The sequence below is a fragment of the Nannobrachium achirus genome (genome assembly GCF_963921795.1).
Source record: "Nannobrachium achirus genome assembly, chromosome: 11".
NCBI classification, from domain to species: domain Eukaryota; kingdom Metazoa; phylum Chordata; class Actinopteri; order Myctophiformes; family Myctophidae; genus Nannobrachium; species Nannobrachium achirus.
Genome location: NC_137820.1, coordinates 35,645,728 through 35,666,969, shown reverse-complemented (window position 1 = coordinate 35,666,969; position 21,242 = coordinate 35,645,728). Strand labels below are relative to the sequence as shown.

Below are 21,242 nucleotides of genomic sequence, written 5' to 3'. Positions count from 1 at the left end.
ACACATACACTTTTTACAGTGTGTCCTCAGAGGCGAGCCATCCACAACAGGGTCTGTGTGTGTGTGTGTGTGTGTGTGTGTGTGTGTGTGTGTGTGTGTGTGTGTGTGTGTGTGTGTGTGTGTGTGTGTGTGTGCATTCTGGACATGACATTGAACTGCTCCGTTGCAACTACCACCGTTAATGTTGTAGATGCAGATTTAAGATGCATTTCGTCGTTGTCGGGTGAAAACCTTGTATGTCCAAAACCGTTCGTTTTGCATTTATCATTTAAAAAATGAACTAAACTAGTGAAAACAGCCGATCTACAAGCACACAACGCCTCGCGGTGCGAGGCGTTGTACGATGAAGAGGGCTTTACTTTGCGAAAGAACGGAACTGTGGACTCTGTGTTTCAACACGATCGCAAGCTTGCATAGAAGGTGCTGCTCTCTGATGGAGTATACCATCAGCCCGCGCTGGCGGCACCCTGTGAGCAGCTACCAGGAAGAGAGACCAAACCTTCTGGCGGAGTTTCATGTCCGCTGATGGAACAACAGTGGGTGGATTACAGGCCCACGGGAACAGCTATGCTACCGACAGCGCTTTGACATTGGCCCGCAATGCTAGCCTGGCTGCCAGCCTGCTCGTTCCGTTCCAAGATTTGTTTTGCCTCTCCGCGTCTCAGTCTAGCAATGATTCAGTTGACTTGTATTTCTGAACATCAGTTGTGACGTAGGCGACGTGTGTGTGTGTGTGTGTGTGTGTGTGTGTGTGTGTGTGTGTGTGTGTGTGTGTGTGTGTGTGTGTTACTGTAAGTGCAGGCATGGGCACTCAACGTCGCAGGCAAGAGAAAGGGAGCACTTGATTTGTTAAAAAACACAAAACAACCCACTTCCCCATCCACCCACACCACCACAGTACTGACAAAATGGGCAGAGCCCCAACAACGGGACTCTCTGAATGTCCTCAGTCAACCTGTAGGTCGAGACCCTAGAGAGCTCCCAAAACATTTTGGGGAGTGACAGTGATGACAGTGAAGTTACAATTTAAGGACTTAAGGCCTTTGAAATACCTCAAGAAAGAAAATAAAGACCATTACTGCATCAAAAGTAATCAACTATACTATCAAAAGGACTGTTCAAACGTCAAATTGTAAAATAATAAGAAAGAGGCAAACATTAGCCGATCTACAAGCTCTGAAGTTGTCACAACGCTCAAAAACATGTTATTGGGGACCCATACAATGTTGAGGTAACAGATAGATAGATACCTTTATTATCCCAAGGGGGAAATGTAGTTGTCCAGTAGTAGCACAGCAGTATACAGTTATTTACAAAGTTACAGAGACGTAAGAAAGATAGATAGGAAAAAAACAAAAACAAAGACAAGAGCAGTACAGTACCAATAAGGAGAAGGTGCATCAATAGAGGGGGCGAATAATATATAAGAATATATACATAAAGTGTCTTGCAAAAGAGACCATAGCAGTCAATGCTAGTTAGTGCAAACAAGTATCTCACTGTCAATGTTAAACAAAGCAAAAAATACTCAGGAACTACCAACACTAACAACCTAATAGTGCAGTGTCAAAAATCAGTGCGAAAAAAAAGAAGAAACTAGGAAGCGTGTCACCGCAAGGCGCACATGAGCACTCTTCCTGGAAGGTCCTTAGAGGTCAAAGTCAATACAGCAATTATTCCTTAGAGGTCAAAGTCAATACAGCAATGGTTCCGTAAGTCTAAGTTAGGAAGGGAGACCTTTTCAAGCGTCCGTTATGTGTCTCGTTGTACAGCTTAAGGGCAGCCGGTACAAAAGATTTTCCTAATCTCTCACATCTCCGTACTGGGTAGGTAAAGCGGTCGTTTCCTCTCTTACTCCAGTAACTGGTGATCTCTAGATGGAGGGAACAGTAGCAACAGTAGCAAGGGCTGTAGAGTGTAGACAGTCACACAGCACTGCTTTACAGTTACTTAAATCATTTGAATTGAATCATTTTACTGATAAATTCTCCCTCATATCACTTTATTAAATGAATTATTTGATAAATCGTATTACGGAATCGTATTTCCGTATTTCCATTGTGCCACTAAAATGATTTCTGTGCTACCAGATTTTTCAACTTAGGAGCACTTGTGCTACTTGGGAAAATGCTAAGCGTCAAGCCCTGCTGATGCGTGTGTGTGTGTGTGTGTGTGTGTGTGTGTGTGTGTGTGTGTGTGTGTGTGTGTGTGTGTGTACGCATATATATGTTATGTCTGTGTGGAAGTCAATGTGGTCTGAACAGCCTGAACCTTTCTCCAAATCTGGAGTCATATAGACATGTCATAAATGACTGATCACACGCTGGTCACATGATCTTGGTGCCTTGAGGGGGTTGCAAATGGAACATTGCAGGTGGTCTGCAAATCTGAGAGAGTGTACAAATGTAACCAAATGGACCCTTACAGCAGTGGTTCTAAACCTGTGGGTCGGGACCCCCAGGGGGGTCTCCCCACCTCCCATAACTTTGGGAGGGATTTCCAGACGACAGTGAAGTGACAATTTAAGGACTTTTTAGACCTCTTTTAACTCTTATTGTGCCTATCCCGAACTAGTTCGGGATAGTTTGGACCTTATTAACGTTCGGGGTGCCAATCCCGAACTACATCCAGAGGCCTTACCGAAGCACCGGGCAAAATTTTCGAGCCGGGCCGCCGGCCGTCATCTGTTTACACGGCCCGCGAGAGCGTCGCGCCGCCGATATTTGCCATCCACTCCAATGCAATCCAGGATCTTTAGAGCTCATTTTCTCTGTTCCATGCATATCCATGAGGTGTGCAAGGTTTAATCACGGCTAAATCGCCGAAAATAGGGCTTCTAAAATGCTTGGTAGCCAATAGCTAACTTCAAGCTAACTTCATCCTGTTCCTGTTCATGCACAAAGGAAAGTGTTCAGGCGCGTCATGGCTGCGCACGGCTTGTGCATATACAGCGTATGTCTATGGTGGATTCTATGGCCATTGGGCGCCCTCTAGTGGTGATTCTGGCCACTGAAAGGGTTAATACCTCTGAAAGAAAAAGACCATTACTGCATCAAAAGTAATCAACAAACTATACTACCAGTAAGACTCCCTAATTGGGAGATAAGCGACCGTCAGGTCGCATTCTCGCATAAACAAACTTTAGAAGGCAATGGTAGCCAATCAGGAGGGAATATGGGAAATGGGACAGATCCATGTTGATGACATGACTTTAGAGATACTGTGTACCGTTTCGCGTGATTTTAGGGCAAAATCTGTAGGAGCAGTGTCCAAAAATGTGTTTTGCAAGATTCTGCCTCATGGTGGCGCTAGAAGAGGGCCATGTGAGAAATGAGGGGTTGTGGTTGTGGTTTGGCAGCCAAGGAGTGTGTGAGCAAAGTTTGGCATGGATAGGGGCAACAGTGGCGGAGATATGAGTAGGGGAAAAGTGTGACATAATGGACAGACTGACTGACAGACAGACAGACAGACAGACAGACAAGCCGGTGAAGGTTTTGATAGTAACTGCGACCTGACTCAATGATAGGTCCAAGATCCACATTGGAGCCGCAGCACCGGTTCCCATGTGGATCCCACGAGATCCACATGATTCCGTTTTTGTATGCACCATCCAGGCATCAAGGCAGCTTCACTGCATGATGCAGAGGAGTCCTCATTCAACTCAAGACGCTCCTCCAAAAGACGTCAAACACACACAATCACAACAATGGAAGCGCTTCAAACAGCACTCTCATCATCTCTAACACCCCGACATGGCAGGGAGGAAAGGGCAGTCCAAAGAGACGTCTGGGAAAATAAGGAATTGTCAATCAGCGAGACAAAAGGCTCTGCTCGTAAATGGAATGACTGATGAAGACAAGTTCCTTCCTTCCGCCTCTCGTTTAATTGCGTCCCCAGATGCACTCCCCAAAACTTGGACGGACATCTGACCGGCCCGACGACTTCAGACTTCAGAGACACCCGCTTGTTTACAGTCTGAGTGCAGTGGAAAAACCCAGACCATTCTCTTTTTTCATTAATTCCGAGGACCCCCAAGTTTGATAAGCATTAGACCAGTGGTTCTCAAACTTTTTCTTGTCAAGGACCCCCTAAATTAATGTTTTTTGTTATTGTTTTTTTATTCAAAAACCGCAAAATCTGAATAGATTAAGTGCCATGGACCTCCCATACAAGGTTTTGGGAGGTCAAAGTTTGGAAACAGTCAAAGTCAAAGTCGACTTCAACGGCAGCTTCCACATTCTGGGTGGAACATTAGCCAAGAAATGGCAGATCTACAAGCTCAGCTACACGCTTACAATAAGATTTGGTGTGTAGCAGACAGGGCTTCAAAAGGTGGTAAGCACAGAGTAATGTACTGAAGAGTTTGTCACAGAACTACAGGGTCTGGTCTGGAAACAGGCATCAAAGCATACAGACTTAACTCCATAGATACGGCCCTCTTGCTTTCACACACACACACACACACACACACACACACACACACACACACACACACACGCATCTCACATATCAAAGGTCCTGGAGCAAGGCTTTCAGCCTGGCTACATGAAAGCCTACTCTGTGGTTGTCTCTCATACTTTCACAGTGTTTTCAGACACAGGGCCGCGACTTCAAAAGACGCTTAAAATCGCTACCTTTTTTCCCCCTCCTCTCTCTCTTCACTCAACAAACCTTTCTCTCTTCTTCTCCTCTTTAGCGTTCGTTTGATTCCTGTGATTCCTGGTACTCGATAAGCACGGTCGTGGCGGCGACGAATCTTAAATTGGCACGGTTATAAGAGCCCCCCCACCCCCCTCCCTTTTGGGTCTGCCACGATACTTTAGTCAGTGTGTCTGACTGACTTGTGCGGATTAGTGCGTGTGTGTGAGAGCGAGACACACTCACACACACACACACACAGACACAGACACAGACACAGACACAGACACACACACACACAGACACACACACACACACACACAAAGAAATAGAGAGAGAACGAGACAAACAGACAGAGCGAGACACAGACAGAAAGAGAGACAGAGACACACAGACATTTAGAGAGAGAGAGAGAGAATGAGACAAGAGACAAGACAAAAAGAGTGACAAGACAGAGACAGACAGACAGAGAGGCAGACAGACTTCTAGAGTCTGTCTGTCAGACACAGACAAATAAGAGTGAGAGACAGACAGACAAAAAGAGAGACGCAGACATGCAGAGATGGAGAGAGAGAGATGGAGAGAGAGAGAAAGAGCGAGAGTATTACAAACATCTGTTCATGTTCTTATCACCATGGGAAAATGTGTTCAGACAGACTGGTGCATTATCCCAGCTGTAAGGGCCGAGCTCTCTCTCTCTCTCTCTCTCTCTCTCTCTCTCTCTCTCTCTCTCTCTGACCTTAAAACGGTGCCTTCAAGCTACATTATTTACCCTCACCACGGCCGTGTGGCTTTGCCCTCCGCTCATGTCCACACCGCCGTGTGACGGAATATTTTAAAATAAGGCCTCGAGGTCCCACGCTTACGTTTCCCCAGTGGTGGACAAAGTAAATACTCAGTATTCAAAAGTATATATAAAATGTCAGAAATTGTCAGAAATGTACAACAATGGCCACCGAGTTATAGCCATTTGAAGTGTTAAAAAAACACTGAAAACCCCTGAACAGTATTTTTGAGCCAAGTTTGGTGCAGGTCAGAACAACGGTACACTTCGTGAGTCTGGATGTTACGTTTGTGACCGCGGTCTGCCCACTATGTTTGGGTCCTAACTTAAGAGGGACTCTTAGGACCCAAACATAGTGGGCAGTTCCTCAGAAATTAAGTGGAGTCAAAAGTGCAATATTTCTCTTTGAAATGCAGCAGTGAAAGTCATCATCTTGCAAAAAACTAAAACCAAATACTCCCAAAAATGTACTTAAGTACAGTACTCTAGTAAAAGTACATTGATAGTTACTGTCCACCACATACTCTTTCATCAGCATCAACAGACTACATTAATATCACTGGGCAGTGTGATGACACACAGGGCAACATGCTCCCACTCCAATAGACTGCTTATTTATTGATAACTTTTCAATAGAAACGCATTGAAAGTTTGACATGTCAAGGACTCCCAAAATAATATGTACGTGTATTTGGCCGCGAAGACTTTTTGAAAATAGCACATGTACAATTCTCAATATATACACCTGTACACACGCACACACCCTCAAGGACCTCTATGGGGGCCCCCAGACCACACTTTGAGAACCATAGTTGAAAAAAACCACACACACACACACACACACACACACACACACACACACACACACACACATACACACACACACACACACACACACACACACACACACTTTGTAAAGTCAGTTAAATTGAATTAAGCTGGGGAGGGGGGGGGGGGGGCTTTCTGAACTGTTAATTCTGTTGTTTTCCAAAAGGGAAGCTAAGCACTGCCAGCCGGGTTTTATGATGACTAACTCACTTAAAGTCCCAGTGAGTCAGTATCTCACAGACCATTCAGCCGTGAGTGTGTCTGTGTGTGCGAGTGTGTGCGTGTGACCGTGTGTGTGTGTCTAGCGTCAGCAACACCGTTATCCTGCGCGCGGCTACGTCGCGTCCAAGAATCATTGGCCAGCAGCACATCGTATACTGCAGTGCCAACTACACTTTTTATTTTGCCAAGATTCTGAGGCACCAATTTAGTAGCGAAGAAAGAAGACAGACAGACAGACAGACAGACCAGGCACGTGCACACATAGACAACAAAGGGGGCTCGAGCCCCTGCCTTTTTATCCGTCTGTAAAAAGTGCCCTCTCCAGACCATGAATGCAGTTTTTGCTACGGTGAAAGAAATGCAAATGCCCTCTTTCCATGCCATACCTGAAGGCAGCATCCTGAACTTGAATGCAGCATCTTATGTTGAAATCAAGAAATAAACCAAGCATCGAAAATAGCCGACCTCCAAGCGTTGTGAGCTTGGAGTTCCGCTATTTTCGATGTTTGAACCAAAAGGCCCTTTCGAAATGTCAGCCCCTGCCTCTCTAACATTCTCTGCACGTCCCTGAGACAGACAGACATGGGAGAGAGCCTGGTACTTGTGAGCACACAGCTCACACAAACAAAAAAAACTAAAACAAATGACTAATTCAATCTCATCACAGCAGTCTGTCAACAGCAAAGACATTCAACGTCACACTTAGCACCACAGCGAGCTAGAACAAAGTGGACGTTTTTCATTCGACACAGATTTGTTATTTTAACAAATTATCTGCTTTAAGTCCACACAACCTTCATCTTTGACACGATGTGGAAACTAAGACTTGGCGGCCCTCCACCCCTCTCATTCTGGAGAACAGATCTACACGTCCAGAACAGATCCACCAGATCTGCACAAGGAGAACAGATCTACAGGTTTACACATGGAGAACAGATCTACACAAGGACCCGAGCAAAAACCCTTAATTCAATTCTAACTTTGGGAATCACCATCTGAACAGTGTTTTGAGAAAGCAGGCCATACTGATCTGGATTCCTACACATAAAACTGTAGATAAAAGAAGATTAATGTGATGTGTGAATGAAGATCAACCAATCTGACATTCTGCAAACACACAGAGGAGGCCACTTCACAGCAGCATCAAGATCACAATGACTTCCACAGCCAGCAAGAAAACGTAAAGCACCTTGATGTTCTCCTCACAAAAGGCAGATACACTACAGCAGGTGTCTTCCACGTTTTTCATGCCAAGGACCCCTTAGCAGAGAGAGAGATGAAGCAGGGACCCCCACTACTACAGATTGGATTCATGTTAAATGTGTGTTTTCAGAAATGTAACCACTTAGATCCTCAATACTTTGTAAACTTGACCTTTGGCTCTGTACTGTTCCGTTTGGCTTTTTCCAAACCTCTTCGCCAAAAATAGCGGCTCACAAGCTCACAACGTGAAACGTGAACTTGTTGATCTGCTATTTCCAGCAAATGTTCCCCACAGAATAGGGATGGGAGGGTTCAAGTGGTTAATGTAAAAATAATGTCTTTATCACACAAAGAGGCCCCCCTGCAGTATCTATGAGGACCTGTACCCCCTGTTGAAGAAACATATACTATACAGGTTAGGAAAAAAATTATATAGGCTATATAAGATGTGTCCATAATGTCTCCATTCTTTCATCGAAACGTGTTCGTTAAATCGACTCTCATCATGTTCCTTGTTTCTGTAATGTGGAAAAGGCAGAAGGATCATTGCTTTAAAGATCAAATGGCAAAAAAACTTATAGAGAAGCTAATTAAGACCGATGCTGCGTTCAGGCCAACAGTGACAAGCGGCCGAAGCGTCGGCGGCTACACCGTCGCCCGGTCGCAGTTAAAGTGTTGCTGGAGCCACGCTGCATAAATGAAAAGGTTAGGGTCACATAGCAGAGGGAACTGCTTAACGCCAATAATTAGATTAGCTTCCATTTACGGGAACTGGGCAAGGAACTGTGTGGAGAGAGAAGAAGGGGACTGGAGATGGAGAAAACCAGAACATATCATTGCTGTCGGGTGGAAACCTTGTTCCGTTTTTGATTATTATTTTCGAAACATTTTAAAGCAGTTTACTAATGTCAGTGGCCTGAAAAGTTGTAGGCTGAAGCAGAGGCTTATTTGCCACTAAATACCCTAAAGAAGTGTTTCCCAAACATGGTCGGGACCCATATGTGGGTCATGGAGAAGTTTGTGAGCTTGTAGATTTGCCATTTTCACTAGTTTGGGTCCCGGGCAAACATCGAATACCTCTTTTGGGTCTTGAGCTAAAAGGTTTGGGAAACACTGCCCTAAAGTAGTGAAAGTAGCTGATCTACAAGTGGTCCCCAGCTCACAGGTTGAGAAGCACTGTGTTACACCGCAGCCTCACAGACGCCTTTTCCTTTTAAAGCTGAGATACAGCAGTTGGCGGCGGAACGCAGCGTGTGCCCGGGAACAAACCCTCCCACACGTTGGCAACCAGAGACTCGATGCCATCAGCTAAAGAAAGACACATCCCGTCTGTGTTGGCTGCTGGAACCGCGTAAGTTAAAAAAAGGCTATTTCTTTCAGGAAATGGAATGAAAACGTATCGGAAATAGCTGATCGACAAACTCACATAGAGATCGATCAGCTATTTTCACTACTTTAGCTTGAGACTCTTATATAACGAAGTAGGGCGTTAAGTGATGAAAAACATAAACAGGGAGATAAGGTTTCTGTCCCAACAGCGATGATTAAAAGAATGATTTATGCACCACATCAAGACATCATCCACCAGTCGGAGAACGGTGTGCTTTTTCTCCTCACCAATTAAAAATAGCAATTGGATGCCAAGACATGTCCCCAAGAAGAACATAGCTCAACCAATGCTTGTTCCTTGCATAAATTAAGTTAAATGTTCTGTTGATATCTAGAAGTTTTACAAAAAAAGAAAAAAAAAGAAAACTATCAACCTTTTCTAGAAAGAGGCCTACTTGAAAATCGTGAGTGTTCGCGGACCACACATCTGAACACTTAACGGGACGACTTCACCTATTTACAAGCCATCTTCATATAATTGGTCCTCACTAATGCTCACTGTAATATCTTACCTAGGGATGGGACGATATGAAAATGTCATATCACGATTAGTGTAACAAAGGAAATCGTGATTTACGATATTATCACGATAATCAAAATCCATTAGAAACCTAAGAGTGACAATGGCGAATCCAAGCTAATAGAAAGAAACTGCAGGCCTTCTATTCCTGGAAAGCTAGCATGCTATAATAAACGAGATTGAAATCTCGTTTGCCTAATGGTGATGCCCCTCCGACATGACAACACAGAGGTGACATTCCAATGTGGTGCGCTAGCTGTCATCTTTGCTTATTGATTTGCTCCGTTAGGGACCCCCGACCCCCGCCCCTCTCTCTCTCTCTCTCTGGCACAGCTGGCTGGGAACACTATTACAGGGGAAGCCGTTTGAACTCTGACCCCCGAGGCCCTGCACAGGGCTGGGAAACACTTTTGTGTGCTTCTGCTCACCCTGAAGGCCTGCAGGGAGGCACACAGGACACAGGAGGAACTAAGTACATCAAGTACTAAAATACTTAAGTACCACTTTGAGGCACATTACCTCGACTAATTCATTCCATTTTGATCATACCTTCTACTCCACAACACGCAGGGTAGAACTAGAAACCTTGTACTTCATATTTCAACTTTTTGCATGAATTAATGCCCTATTTTGTCACACAAACATGTCACACAAAAGTAGTGAAAATAGCAGGTCTACAAGCTTGCAGATAGTTTTTTTTCTTCACTTTTTTATAGATGTGGCCTCTGTGGCGGATGAGACGCTCCACTCCGGACTTGTACACAGTGGCGTACTGGCTAAGTCCCTGACTCCCAGTGTAACATCCCGGACGGGAGGACCTACTACCACCTAGACCTAGCCTTAAAACTAACCCTAACCTCATTAAAACTAACGCTGGTGACATGCTAACCTGCCAAGGCTTTTGGAGGTTGACGCTGGTGATGCTAACCTGGTGAAATGCTAACCTGCCGACGCGCCGTCCTGGCGGCCTCATGGGAAGACAGTCCGACGCGTGCGCATTTTTTAGCACAACGGTGGGGTTGTCGGGGGAGGACGCATCTGGGACGCTCTGGGAGCGGACATGGCCAAAGAACCTCTGACACCAGGTTGAAAGTGGTTAGATAGATATCAGCATATAATTGCTGTATAACAATCAACAATCATCAAAAGTGGGGTCTAGGGACCCTCAGGGGTCTTCAACAGGGGGTTCAGGACCCCTAGGGGGTCCTCAGAGTTACAACAGGGGGGCCGCCAAATCTTTGTGTGATAGGATTTTTTACATTAACCACTTGATCCCTAATAGCATCCCTATTCTGAGTGGAACATTAGCAAAGTATTTGACGTTTCAAGTGGTTAAATGTCTGAAAATACACATTACTCCAACATGATGACAGTGCCGTCAAACAAGTATAAGCTGTCTAAGAAATCTGTGAACATTTCTAATCTGCGACACAATTTTATACAATATGTAGTGGGGGTCCCTGCTTCATCCCTCTCTCAGCTAAGGGGTCCTTGGCCTGAAAACGTTGAAGACCCCTGCTCTAGGGGGTTCCAAATGGACCTTTACAGGTCTATAACTCTGAGGGTCCTTTTCCACCAAAAGAACCTTGGCTCCAGAACCAGTGCCGGTTCAACTTTCTTGGAACCTTGGTTCGTTCTTGCGAACCGGCTTGCGTTTCTACCAGATTGAACCATGATTGAAGTTGAACCAGAGGAACCAAGGATTTTGTGGTTCCTGTTCGGAAACCAAATTTTACGGTTCGGAACCAACTCCGGTTCTCGGTGGAAAAGCTCACCTCTGGTTCATCCCATAGGTGGGAGAAAGAACCAGAACCGGTTCTTTGCCGGTGGTAAAGGCCCCTGAGAGGTCGATTTGGTTCCATTTGTGCAGGTCCATTTGGTTCCATTTTGTGTACAATCTCAGAGTTATGGAGGACTGGAGGTCCTTGAAATGTAACGTTCGAGAAGCGCTGGCCTATATAAGCTCGGCCAGACCGATAATATCAGTCAGGCTGGAGGCCAAAAGAGATCTTTAACCACCGACTTTGTTTTTTTCCTCACTTTCCCACTTTTCCCCTTCGGCTCCCAACCCACACACTGATCTGTGTTTTCATAACGATTAAGCGCTTGAGAGGGACGCGTTCGGCTCAACAGTAAACGTACAAGGCCCCGGCGCTTTGGCTGTTTGCACAACGATAACCGTAAAACACACCAGGCAGGGCTTGACAGATGAACCCGTGCTGAATTGGAGCTCACACACACAAAGGAAATGGGTCCCAAATAACCAGGGATCTTATCAACGTAGAACCGTCGACTCAAATGACATGAAACCCAAGTTCAGATTTGAGTAGTGGTGGAAGTGGTAGGCTATACTTAAAGCAGTGGTACGCAACCTGTGGGTCGGGATCCCCAGGGGAGTCCCCAAATTATTTTGCTGTGCAAAATGTCTTTCTCACTCAACAGTAAACAAACCAAAATAAAGTTCAAGTGTATAGAGGGTATCTGCACATTTCTAAAGTGACAATTTAAGGACTTTTTAATACCTCTAAAAAGACAAATTAAACATTGGCTAATTGTCAAATATTAGAGGCAGAAATCTATCTATAAATGCGACAAATCTCTGTCTGTCTGTCTGTGTGTATGTAATCCGCGTATCTCGAGAACCGTTCGTCCCACCGGCTTCAGATTCGGCACGCGCGTTCCCCGCCGCGGCGCGGAGTGCAGTGCCGGGCCTCGACCCGACCCGACGCACGTTTTTTTCGAACCGGCGCAAAACGTTCGGAATCTTCTTATGCGGAGCTGATTGTTGACATCAGGCTGTTCCGGAGGAAATCTGCGCAAGCGCTGACTCATTGTGACATCACTTCATAAAAGGCTCTGACATCACGTACGCCACATGAGTCAACAAAAAATCTCTGTGAATGTGTATGTATGTATGTAATCTGCGTATCTCGAGAACCGTTCTTCCCACCGGCACGCGCGTTCTCCAGATATGGGCATAAAATGAATGCCCGAATGCGGAGCTGATGTCTGACATCAGAGTTTTCCGCAACCGGTACTGTGTGTGCAGAGATCTCCATATATGGGCATAAGGGGACAAAGGCAAACAGATGGTCAAAACGGGTCCTATGACAACAGGTATATTGGGGTTTGCATTAAAGGGTGGGGACAAAGGCAAACAGATGGTCAAAACGTGTCCTATGACAACAGGTATATTGGGGTTTGCATTAAAGGGTGGGGCATTCATGGGGTCCGCTCCAAAAAAGAAAATAAAAGAGACAAAGACAAACATAAGACAAGCAACAAAGCGTGGGACTGGGAGGATGACTTGAATGATGCAGATTTAAGCAGGCTGTGTATTCTGCTTAAAGAAGAAACAAACAAAAAGCGACAGAGATCTCATATATGGGCATAAAATGGACGCAGATAAACAGATATCTCCATATACGGGCATAAAGGGACACAGACAGACAGATACAGAGATCTCCATATATGGGCATAAAATGGACGCAAATAGACAGATATCTCCATATATGGGCATATATGGGCATAAAATGGACCCAGAACTATATCTGCAGTGATCTCCATATATGGACATAAAATGGACGCCGACAGACAGACAGATACAGATATCTCCATATATGGGCATAAATGGACACAGGAAAACAGATGGTCAAAACGGGTCCTATGACAACAGGTATAATGGGGTTTGCATTAAAGGGCGGGGCATTCATTCCCTATTTACATCGTTCTCGAGTTGGCCAGGTCGCCGACTAGACGCTGGGCCGCCCGAAGGGCTATTTGTGAAAATAGCCGATCTACATGAATGTAGATCTGCTATTTTCACAATAGAACCGTGTTATACAAAATGTAATGCCTCAACTCTTAGTGCTTATCTGGGTGGAGGGTCTCCAGTTAAAATATCATTATTTTGGAGGTTGAGACCCTTAAAAAGGTTGAGAACCACTGACTAAGTATTTCTACTTGTTTACTTAAGTAATAGCACAATGTAGAAATACTCTATTACACGTAAATGTCGCTTGTGCTGTATATCTGCTATTTTCGGCCTGCGTTCCACACATAATAGGGATGCTAGGGCGGAAGTGGTTAACCCCTGACCAACTTCACTGAACTGACGAATGTACATTTAACTCTATAACAGGGTACAAAAGGTCCCGTACAGGTTTTACAGTGCAGCCGTCAATAGAATGGAGGAATTAAAACTCTCTCTCTCTCTCAGCTAAGTGAAAGAGCCTCCTATACCGGCAGGGTGAGAGACAACCCTTTGTATGGATCACATACCTCTGATTGTTCGGGGCCTAACACACAATACCGATGCCTCACAAAGCTTTGAAGGACGCGCACGCACACACACAGGCTCAGGAGGTAGAGTGGCCTCCTTGGAATCCGAAGGTTCCAGGTTCGATTCCCGGCTCGTGTCGAAGTGCCCTTGAGCAAGACACTGAACGACTAACCGCTCCCGATGAGCAGGTTGGTGCCTTGCATGGTTTCCTCCGTCATCGGTGTGTGAATGTGTGCGTGAATGGGTAAATGTGAAACACATTGTAAAAAAGAACTATATAAAAAGCCTGTGTCCGTTTACAGGCCTTTAGATCCGCTTTTCGTTGTCATAGAGAGAAACTTTTTTTGTATTTGTCCCAGCCAGCTCATGTCGTCTGTCAACATGATCTACTTTCTGACCCAACATGATCTACTTTCTGACCCACAGTGAGATCGCAAATTAGGAGACACTCTGCTCCTTTTCGTCAATGAGATGCAAAAGTAGACGAGAAAAAGCCTACAGGCATGATCGATATGTTGGTGAACTGTGTCTGAAAATGTGACATGTGGCGTGCTAGAACATAGATAAAATGGAAACAGGAGTGGACAATGATAACATGACACGACAGCACCAGGAGGTCTTAGGGGTGCTCCAAATCTTTGTGTGATAGAAACTTTGTTTTTTCTGCACCAACCACTTGAACCCTAGTTGTATCCTTATTCTGTGTGGAACATTAGCCAAGAATAGCCGATCTACAAGCTGCACGAGGCGTTGTGAGCTTGCAGATCTGCTATTCTTGGCAAAGAGGTTTGGTGCAGAGAGAAAAGAAGAGCAGACTAAGTGTTGATGATTCAAGTAGTTCAATGTCTTAAAAGTACACATTAATCCAATCCAGCCTACACTGATGATAGTATTGTCAAACAAGTCTAAGCTGTCTAAGAAACCTATTAACATGTTTAATCTGAAACACAATTGTATACAATACGTGGTGGGGGGCCCTTGCTTCATATCTCTCTCAGCTAAGGGGTCCTTGGCCTGAAAACGTTGAAGACCCCTGCGCTACGGGAATGTATAGATAGATAGGCTTTAGGGGGGGCATCAGCCAGCTGGTCTAGTGGGAGCATCCTAGGTGAAGAGGAAATCACTCCCCCACTCCCTCCCCTCCCTCCCCTCTCCTCTCCTCTCCCCACAGAAGAACAGATGATCTGGGAGAAGATCAACTCCACGTCAAACTAGTTCCTGACATTTTTCTCCAGACATTTAAAAAAATAAATCATGCATAAAAAAGGTAATAAAGAAAATAGCTGATAATTCTTTGAAAGGGGTGTAAGTTTGGGTCCCCGCCCCGGGGAGGGGGGGGGGGGGGGTCAGCCAGCTGGTTTAGTGGGTCAAAAGCGTCCCTCTTGCTACACAGAAGAGATGAGCAGGGAGAAGATCAGCTCCACACATCACCATCACGTCCTCTTCCCGGGAGTTGTTTACACAGCGGCCTACTGGCCTGACCTGCCTGGGGTCAGCCTGGCAGCTAGTCTGCACATTATAGGATATTGTCGCGGTCAGGCAGAAACCTCTTATCTCCATATCTGTGTGTTTGTGTGTGTTTTTATTTTTATTAACGCCATACTCAATCATACTACAGCATCACACCAAAGTATCAAAAGTAGCAGATCTGCAAGCTCGAAATGTGGCACAAAATGATGCGTTTTGAGCTTGCAGATCTGCTAACTTGTGCTATTTTCTTTTGAATCCTGAAAAGTTCTGTGTGTAGTTTGCATGTTCTCCCTGTGTCTCCTAGGGTAGATACCGTCACAAAAACATGCAGTTATCCTGGTCTCAATAATGCCTCCCCCTGGCCAGCCGGGGCGCCTGATGGAGGGGAAAAGAACTGGTTGGAATAATGTGTTCCTTCCACGCGCTACGTCCATACCGGGGAAATCCCCCCGTCAGGTGAAAAGAAACTACTTCCTACATAACAGGTTAACACTGACAGACAACTATACTGGACTGCTCACAACTCAATCGGTTGTCTTACTTCCAGATTATATGCACACACTGTGCACGCTTTAGTTAAAAATCGAACCTCTGTTCGAAGTGGAGCTGTGTGTGTGTGTGTGTGTGTGTGTGTGTGTGTGTGTGTGTGTGTGTGTGTGTGTGTGTGTGTGTGTGTGTGTATTGCAGTTGATGCTCAGGGCAGGCTAGACTCAACAGCACCTCTCTGGTCACCCAGGGTTACTACATACAGGCTACATACAGACCCACAGACCCACCCACCCACATACCCACATACCTACACACACGGCCACGTATAGGGAGCTTGTGTTCCACACAGCTCCAAAAAAAACCTATGAACCCTAGCGACCCAGTTCTGGGCATGTCATAATAGGCACTCATTCCACGAAAATAGCCGATTTACAAGATCACAAGCTGTGAGCTGGTACATCTGAAAAATTCTGCGAAGAGATCTGGTGTAAAGAAGAACAATCAACAAAGTATAAAGGTTTAAAAAAAAGAATCTCTTTAAAATAAATCTCTTTACTGATAGTAGTCATTGCTGTGTTTGTTCAATGTCAGTGGTCTCCCCAGCTCTTTAATAAACAGAAAAACATTTTAGGTGCTTTGCCACCTTGTTTATATAGCGCTCCAGTTTCAATTCTGTCTGCTCAGTTACAGTAGTTGAGTCATTACTTCCATTTTCACTTTTATCCTGTATCCTTTACGAATCTCTTCTGATTGGATAAGATTGGTATCCCAACCTGGAAATGTCTCTGTTTACTAGAGCTGGAGAGACGGGGATATACCCCTATTACTGAACAAAACACTCTAGTCTAGAACTATTTATTCTTCTCTAAATTAAGTGTTAGAGGAGAGGAGAGTCGAGAAGAGGAGAGGAGAGGAGAAGAGAGAAGCTGTGGGCCCAGCAGAACTAAAGAGAGCAGTCTTGAGTCTATTTTCTTTTTTGGGTTGAAGTGAATCAAAGTGGAGTGGTCCTTGGAGAGGGAGAGAGGCCTTTGTGTGACGCTGGAGTCATGGTCATGGTGACAATAAGAGTCTCTCTGTCATGGGTTGGAGCTGTTTAACCTTTTGATCCGCTTCCTTCATGATGTGCTTTTAGAGTCTGTTGAGTTCCTGCTTTAAAAGGAGTCAAGATGCTGAAAAGGGGGGGGGGGGGGGGGGGGGGGGGGGGGGGGGGGGGGGGGGTGGGGGGGGGGGGGGGAACTGTGGTGGACTTGTGGACTCAAGTAAAAGTAACAATACCACAGTGTAAAAGTACTTTGTTACAAGTACAAGTTCTGCGTTCAATACTTACTTTAAGTCAAAGACAAAGTATACACAAGTACAAACAGTAAAACTAGCGTTATGCACCATGTCCATTTTTTGAATCACATACGTGTATATACTGTATCATGTTACTGGTCTTATTTAATATTTAAATCTACAAGCTTTTTGATTGTTTATCACTAATCTAATGTCCAAAATAACTAGTAACTAAAGCTGACAAATAAATGAACAATATTTGCCTCTGAGATGTAGAGGAGTAGAAGTAGAACGTATAAAGAAATGGAGATAGTCGTCAGGTACCTTTAAATTGTACTTACAGTAAGTACAGTACTTGGTTACTTAACACCAAAATAATAAGCTCAGAAAGGTTATGTGTAGTTGTGTACCATACCATTCTGTTCAATGTGTCATATTATACCAACCACTGTTTATCAAATGTGTGTCGTTTCACTTCTTGATAGATGATGTTTCTGTGGTCAACAGTTGGGGTTAAGAAGTAAAAAAAATCACACCCAATGTGAAGTGAGCGGTGGTCGTGCTTGCATAACGTCTTCAGACTAGGATATAAGTCTAGGATGTACAGGCTACAGACACACACACACACTGCTATGGCAAAACGCTGATGAGTACAGGCTACAGACACACACACACACACACACACACACACACACACACACACACACACACACACACACACACACACACACACACACACACACACACACACACACACACACACACACACACACACACACACACACACACACACACACACACACACACATTGCTATGGCAAAACGCTGAGGAGTACAGGCTACAGACACACACCCAGCCACTCTATGGAGCGGTTTACCACCGCTCAAAAAGGAACTAAACTCAAGAAAACAAATGGTGCTGAATAGCACTAATCTTAGGGAACATCTTTTGGTGCTTTATAGCTCCTATGTTAAGCACCTAAACCCTATACTTAGTTCACCAGCCCCCAGGGCTCTATATTAGGACCTCTTAAACCTCATTTCACTCTCTATCTCAAGCTCACCCCGTGTTGCAACGCAGCCTCTTGAGCTTGTAGATTGGCTATTTTCAATGCAATGTTTGCAATGGAATAGTAGGCTGGAAATTGATTGGCAGATTGGTCACAAATCCGTCTGGTTTGTGATCAGTCTGCCATTGCCAGGCTACCAGAAGAATGTGGATGCTGGGGTTCAAGTGGTTAAAAAGTACTTATAACACTTTTGTCAAAGGGTGCTAAATAGAAACACTAAAGGTAGCAGCAGCAGTACCAAGTTGCAACTTACACAACATAAACATTTACATTAAAAAATGAAATAGCAACACTTTATGAATTCATTCAAATATAACGTACATTCAAATGTAATGTAACCAAATGAACCTCAGAGTTAAACTGAAGATTTTGGACTGTGTAGCCTTAGCCTACTGTCTAGAATAATCTTCCCTCATAGCCTTTAGTATAGGCTAATTATCATAGTTTGACTGTGATTTAACTAATAGCTTCTCTTGGAGTCTACAGATGTAACCAAACATGGACCGGGTACATTTTGTTACATTTGTACTTAATATAGCCCTGAAGATTAATTTTGGACAGTGTGCCTGTTTAAATAACCTTCCCTTACATTCTTCTTCCCTTGCATAGCATTAATTATTATTATAGTTTTACTGTGAGATTGAAGTCATAGTTTAACTCTGAGAGTCTATGGGTCCATTTGGTTACATTTTGTCCCAGAGTTAAAATAGCTCCTGAGGATTCATGTTGGACGGTGTGCCTGTTTAAAATAATCTTCCCCTATAATAAATCCATCCTCCCCCAGCCCTCCATGTGTCATAGCAGCAGGGGGTCACCCTCAAAAGACCAAAACACCCACCATAACCAACCAACCAACAATGTTTAACATCATCTCAAAACCATCTCTCTCCCTGTGCTGTAGGGCCTACATATAACACTATAACCCTAACCCAGGGGTCTTCAACAGGGGGTCCGGGACGCTTGGGGCTCCTCAGAGTTACTACAGGAGTACCGATAATCTTTGTGAGCCCCCCCCCCCCCCCCCCCCATTTTAACACATTAACCACTTGAACCCTAGCATCCTTCATTATATTCTGAGGAGAACTTTAGCCAAACAAATCAGATATACAAGCTCACAAGGCCTGGCGCTGCGGGGCGTAGATCTGCTATTTTTTGGAGGAGAGGGGAAAAAGAGCTACTACTAGGCTATAGACTACCACTGTGCTATTATTAGGGGGTCCTCCTTGGTCTGAAAAACGTTGAAGACCCCCTACTATAAACAAACACATAGTATCTCCGTGCATGGCAGAGCCCTGGCTGCCACTGTTGCCACCATGGCACTTGGCACCACGTCAATCCCCAATGGAGACGAGACTCAACTGCAGTCAAACACACTGCTGAACTCCCAGAAGGGACCAAGAGCGTATGTATGCAGCTCGCAGCCCCGCTCCACCTTCTCGAAGGGACCATGCCTTTTTACCCCGACCCGTACACGTAGGCCTACACACGCGCACGCAGGCACTGTAAGCCCGACGTTACCGTTAAAGAGCCGACCAAAGACCATAGCCAAACACACACACACACACGCACACACACGCGCGCACACACACGCGCGCACGCACACACACACACACACACACACACACACACACACACACACACACACACACGCCGACGTGGATAGCATTTTTAACCCCCCCACACACGCACGGATACTGATTCCGAGTCTGTCTCGACTCGTTCTTCCGTGCTGTAACGGTCCAGAAATAGGTACGCGGATTACGCACGACTTTTTGTTTGCGTTTTTGTTCCAAAAGTGAAGCCGTTGGCGTGTGTGTGCTCCGCGATCGAAGAGGACGGCTGTGAATCTCTTGCTATCTTTACTTTAGTGCTCAGCCGCTTCTCTCCCTGAGATACAATACAATGAAAAAGTTTGAAAGAAAACCCGCATTTTTCTGAATCAACCCGTCCCGAAAAGCCGCCGCCAACACGCTGATCCCACTGTGCATTCTACAAGTTCTAGTTGTGTTTGTTGCAGAGGTTTCTTTACCTTGAGTGAGACTCCATGAAGCAAGTAGCTGACTTGTTGAGAGCCGATGCAGACTCGCACAACACAGCAGACAGACAGCCAGCCCAGAGATGTTGCTCAACTTGTAGGAAGGTCTTTCCCTTCAGAATGGAGGGAGGGGGGGAGAGAAGGAGGAGGCATGGATGCATGGAGCCTACAGCCCACTGATGGCTGTTCAGGAATGTAGTGGAGGGGCCATCACCGCTGCTCTGCCTGCCTGGGACAAGTATTCGTGCTTTAAAAAAAGAAAAAAGTAGCAATACCATAATCAGGGGTTGAATAACTTTTTTTTTTTAATAGTTTTTTACTTAATAAAGTAAAAGCAGTAGGCTATTTATAGGCCTAGGCTCCGCTATTATAGCACAGTATAGTTGCTGCTGTCAGAAACTTGTTGCGACCATAGGCGGCATTTACTATGAAAACCTGCAGCTTATGTGCGTCAGTCACTCACTCATGCTTCATGTCACGCTCCATATATGGCCAAGATAGAATTCAAGAATTCATTTGCAAGTGTGACTCGCATCACGACAACCACACATGCAAATGAATCCTGTCCTTGTCCCTTTTATGCCCATATAGGTCTACTGTATATAGAGCCCATATCTGGGACATATATTGTCAGTCTCTGTTGTTTCAGCTCGCTTCTCGCCCTTAGGGTGTCTTACTGGTTATATGTTTTAGTATTTTTTTTTTTTTTTTTTTTTTGTAAATAAATGCCCTAAGCTTCTTCATACTACAGGATCACACAAAAGCATCAAAAGTAGCAGATCTAAAAGCAGTTTTGGACATGAGGTTTCCACCTGCCAGAGAATAAATATAGGCCTATATTTATAAAAAAAATATGATGTATAACATGTATATTGATGTATATTTGTACATTTTCTTCAATATTTGCCCCTGAGATGAAGTATAAATAAGTATCACAGAATGGAAATAGGCTACTCAAGTACGTGATATTACTCAAGTTGAGTGAATGTACTTACTTTCCATCTGACCACGGTGTAGAAATACTCTATTACTAGTAAA

At 44.7% G+C, this 21,242-nt stretch overlaps 1 protein-coding gene across 1 annotated transcript in view; it reads right to left on the bottom strand.

The window, feature by feature from the left end:
* Window positions 1-20,244, bottom strand: part of LOC308293556 (solute carrier family 45 member 3) — an 82,556-nt gene extending 62,312 nt beyond the window's left edge. Inside the window, exon 1 of the mRNA XM_080736128.1 lies at window positions 20,199-20,244. The gene's annotated coding sequence lies outside the window, so the exon portion shown is untranslated. The remainder of the gene's footprint in view (window positions 1-20,198) is intronic.
* Between the last annotated feature and the right edge of the window lie 998 nt (window positions 20,245-21,242).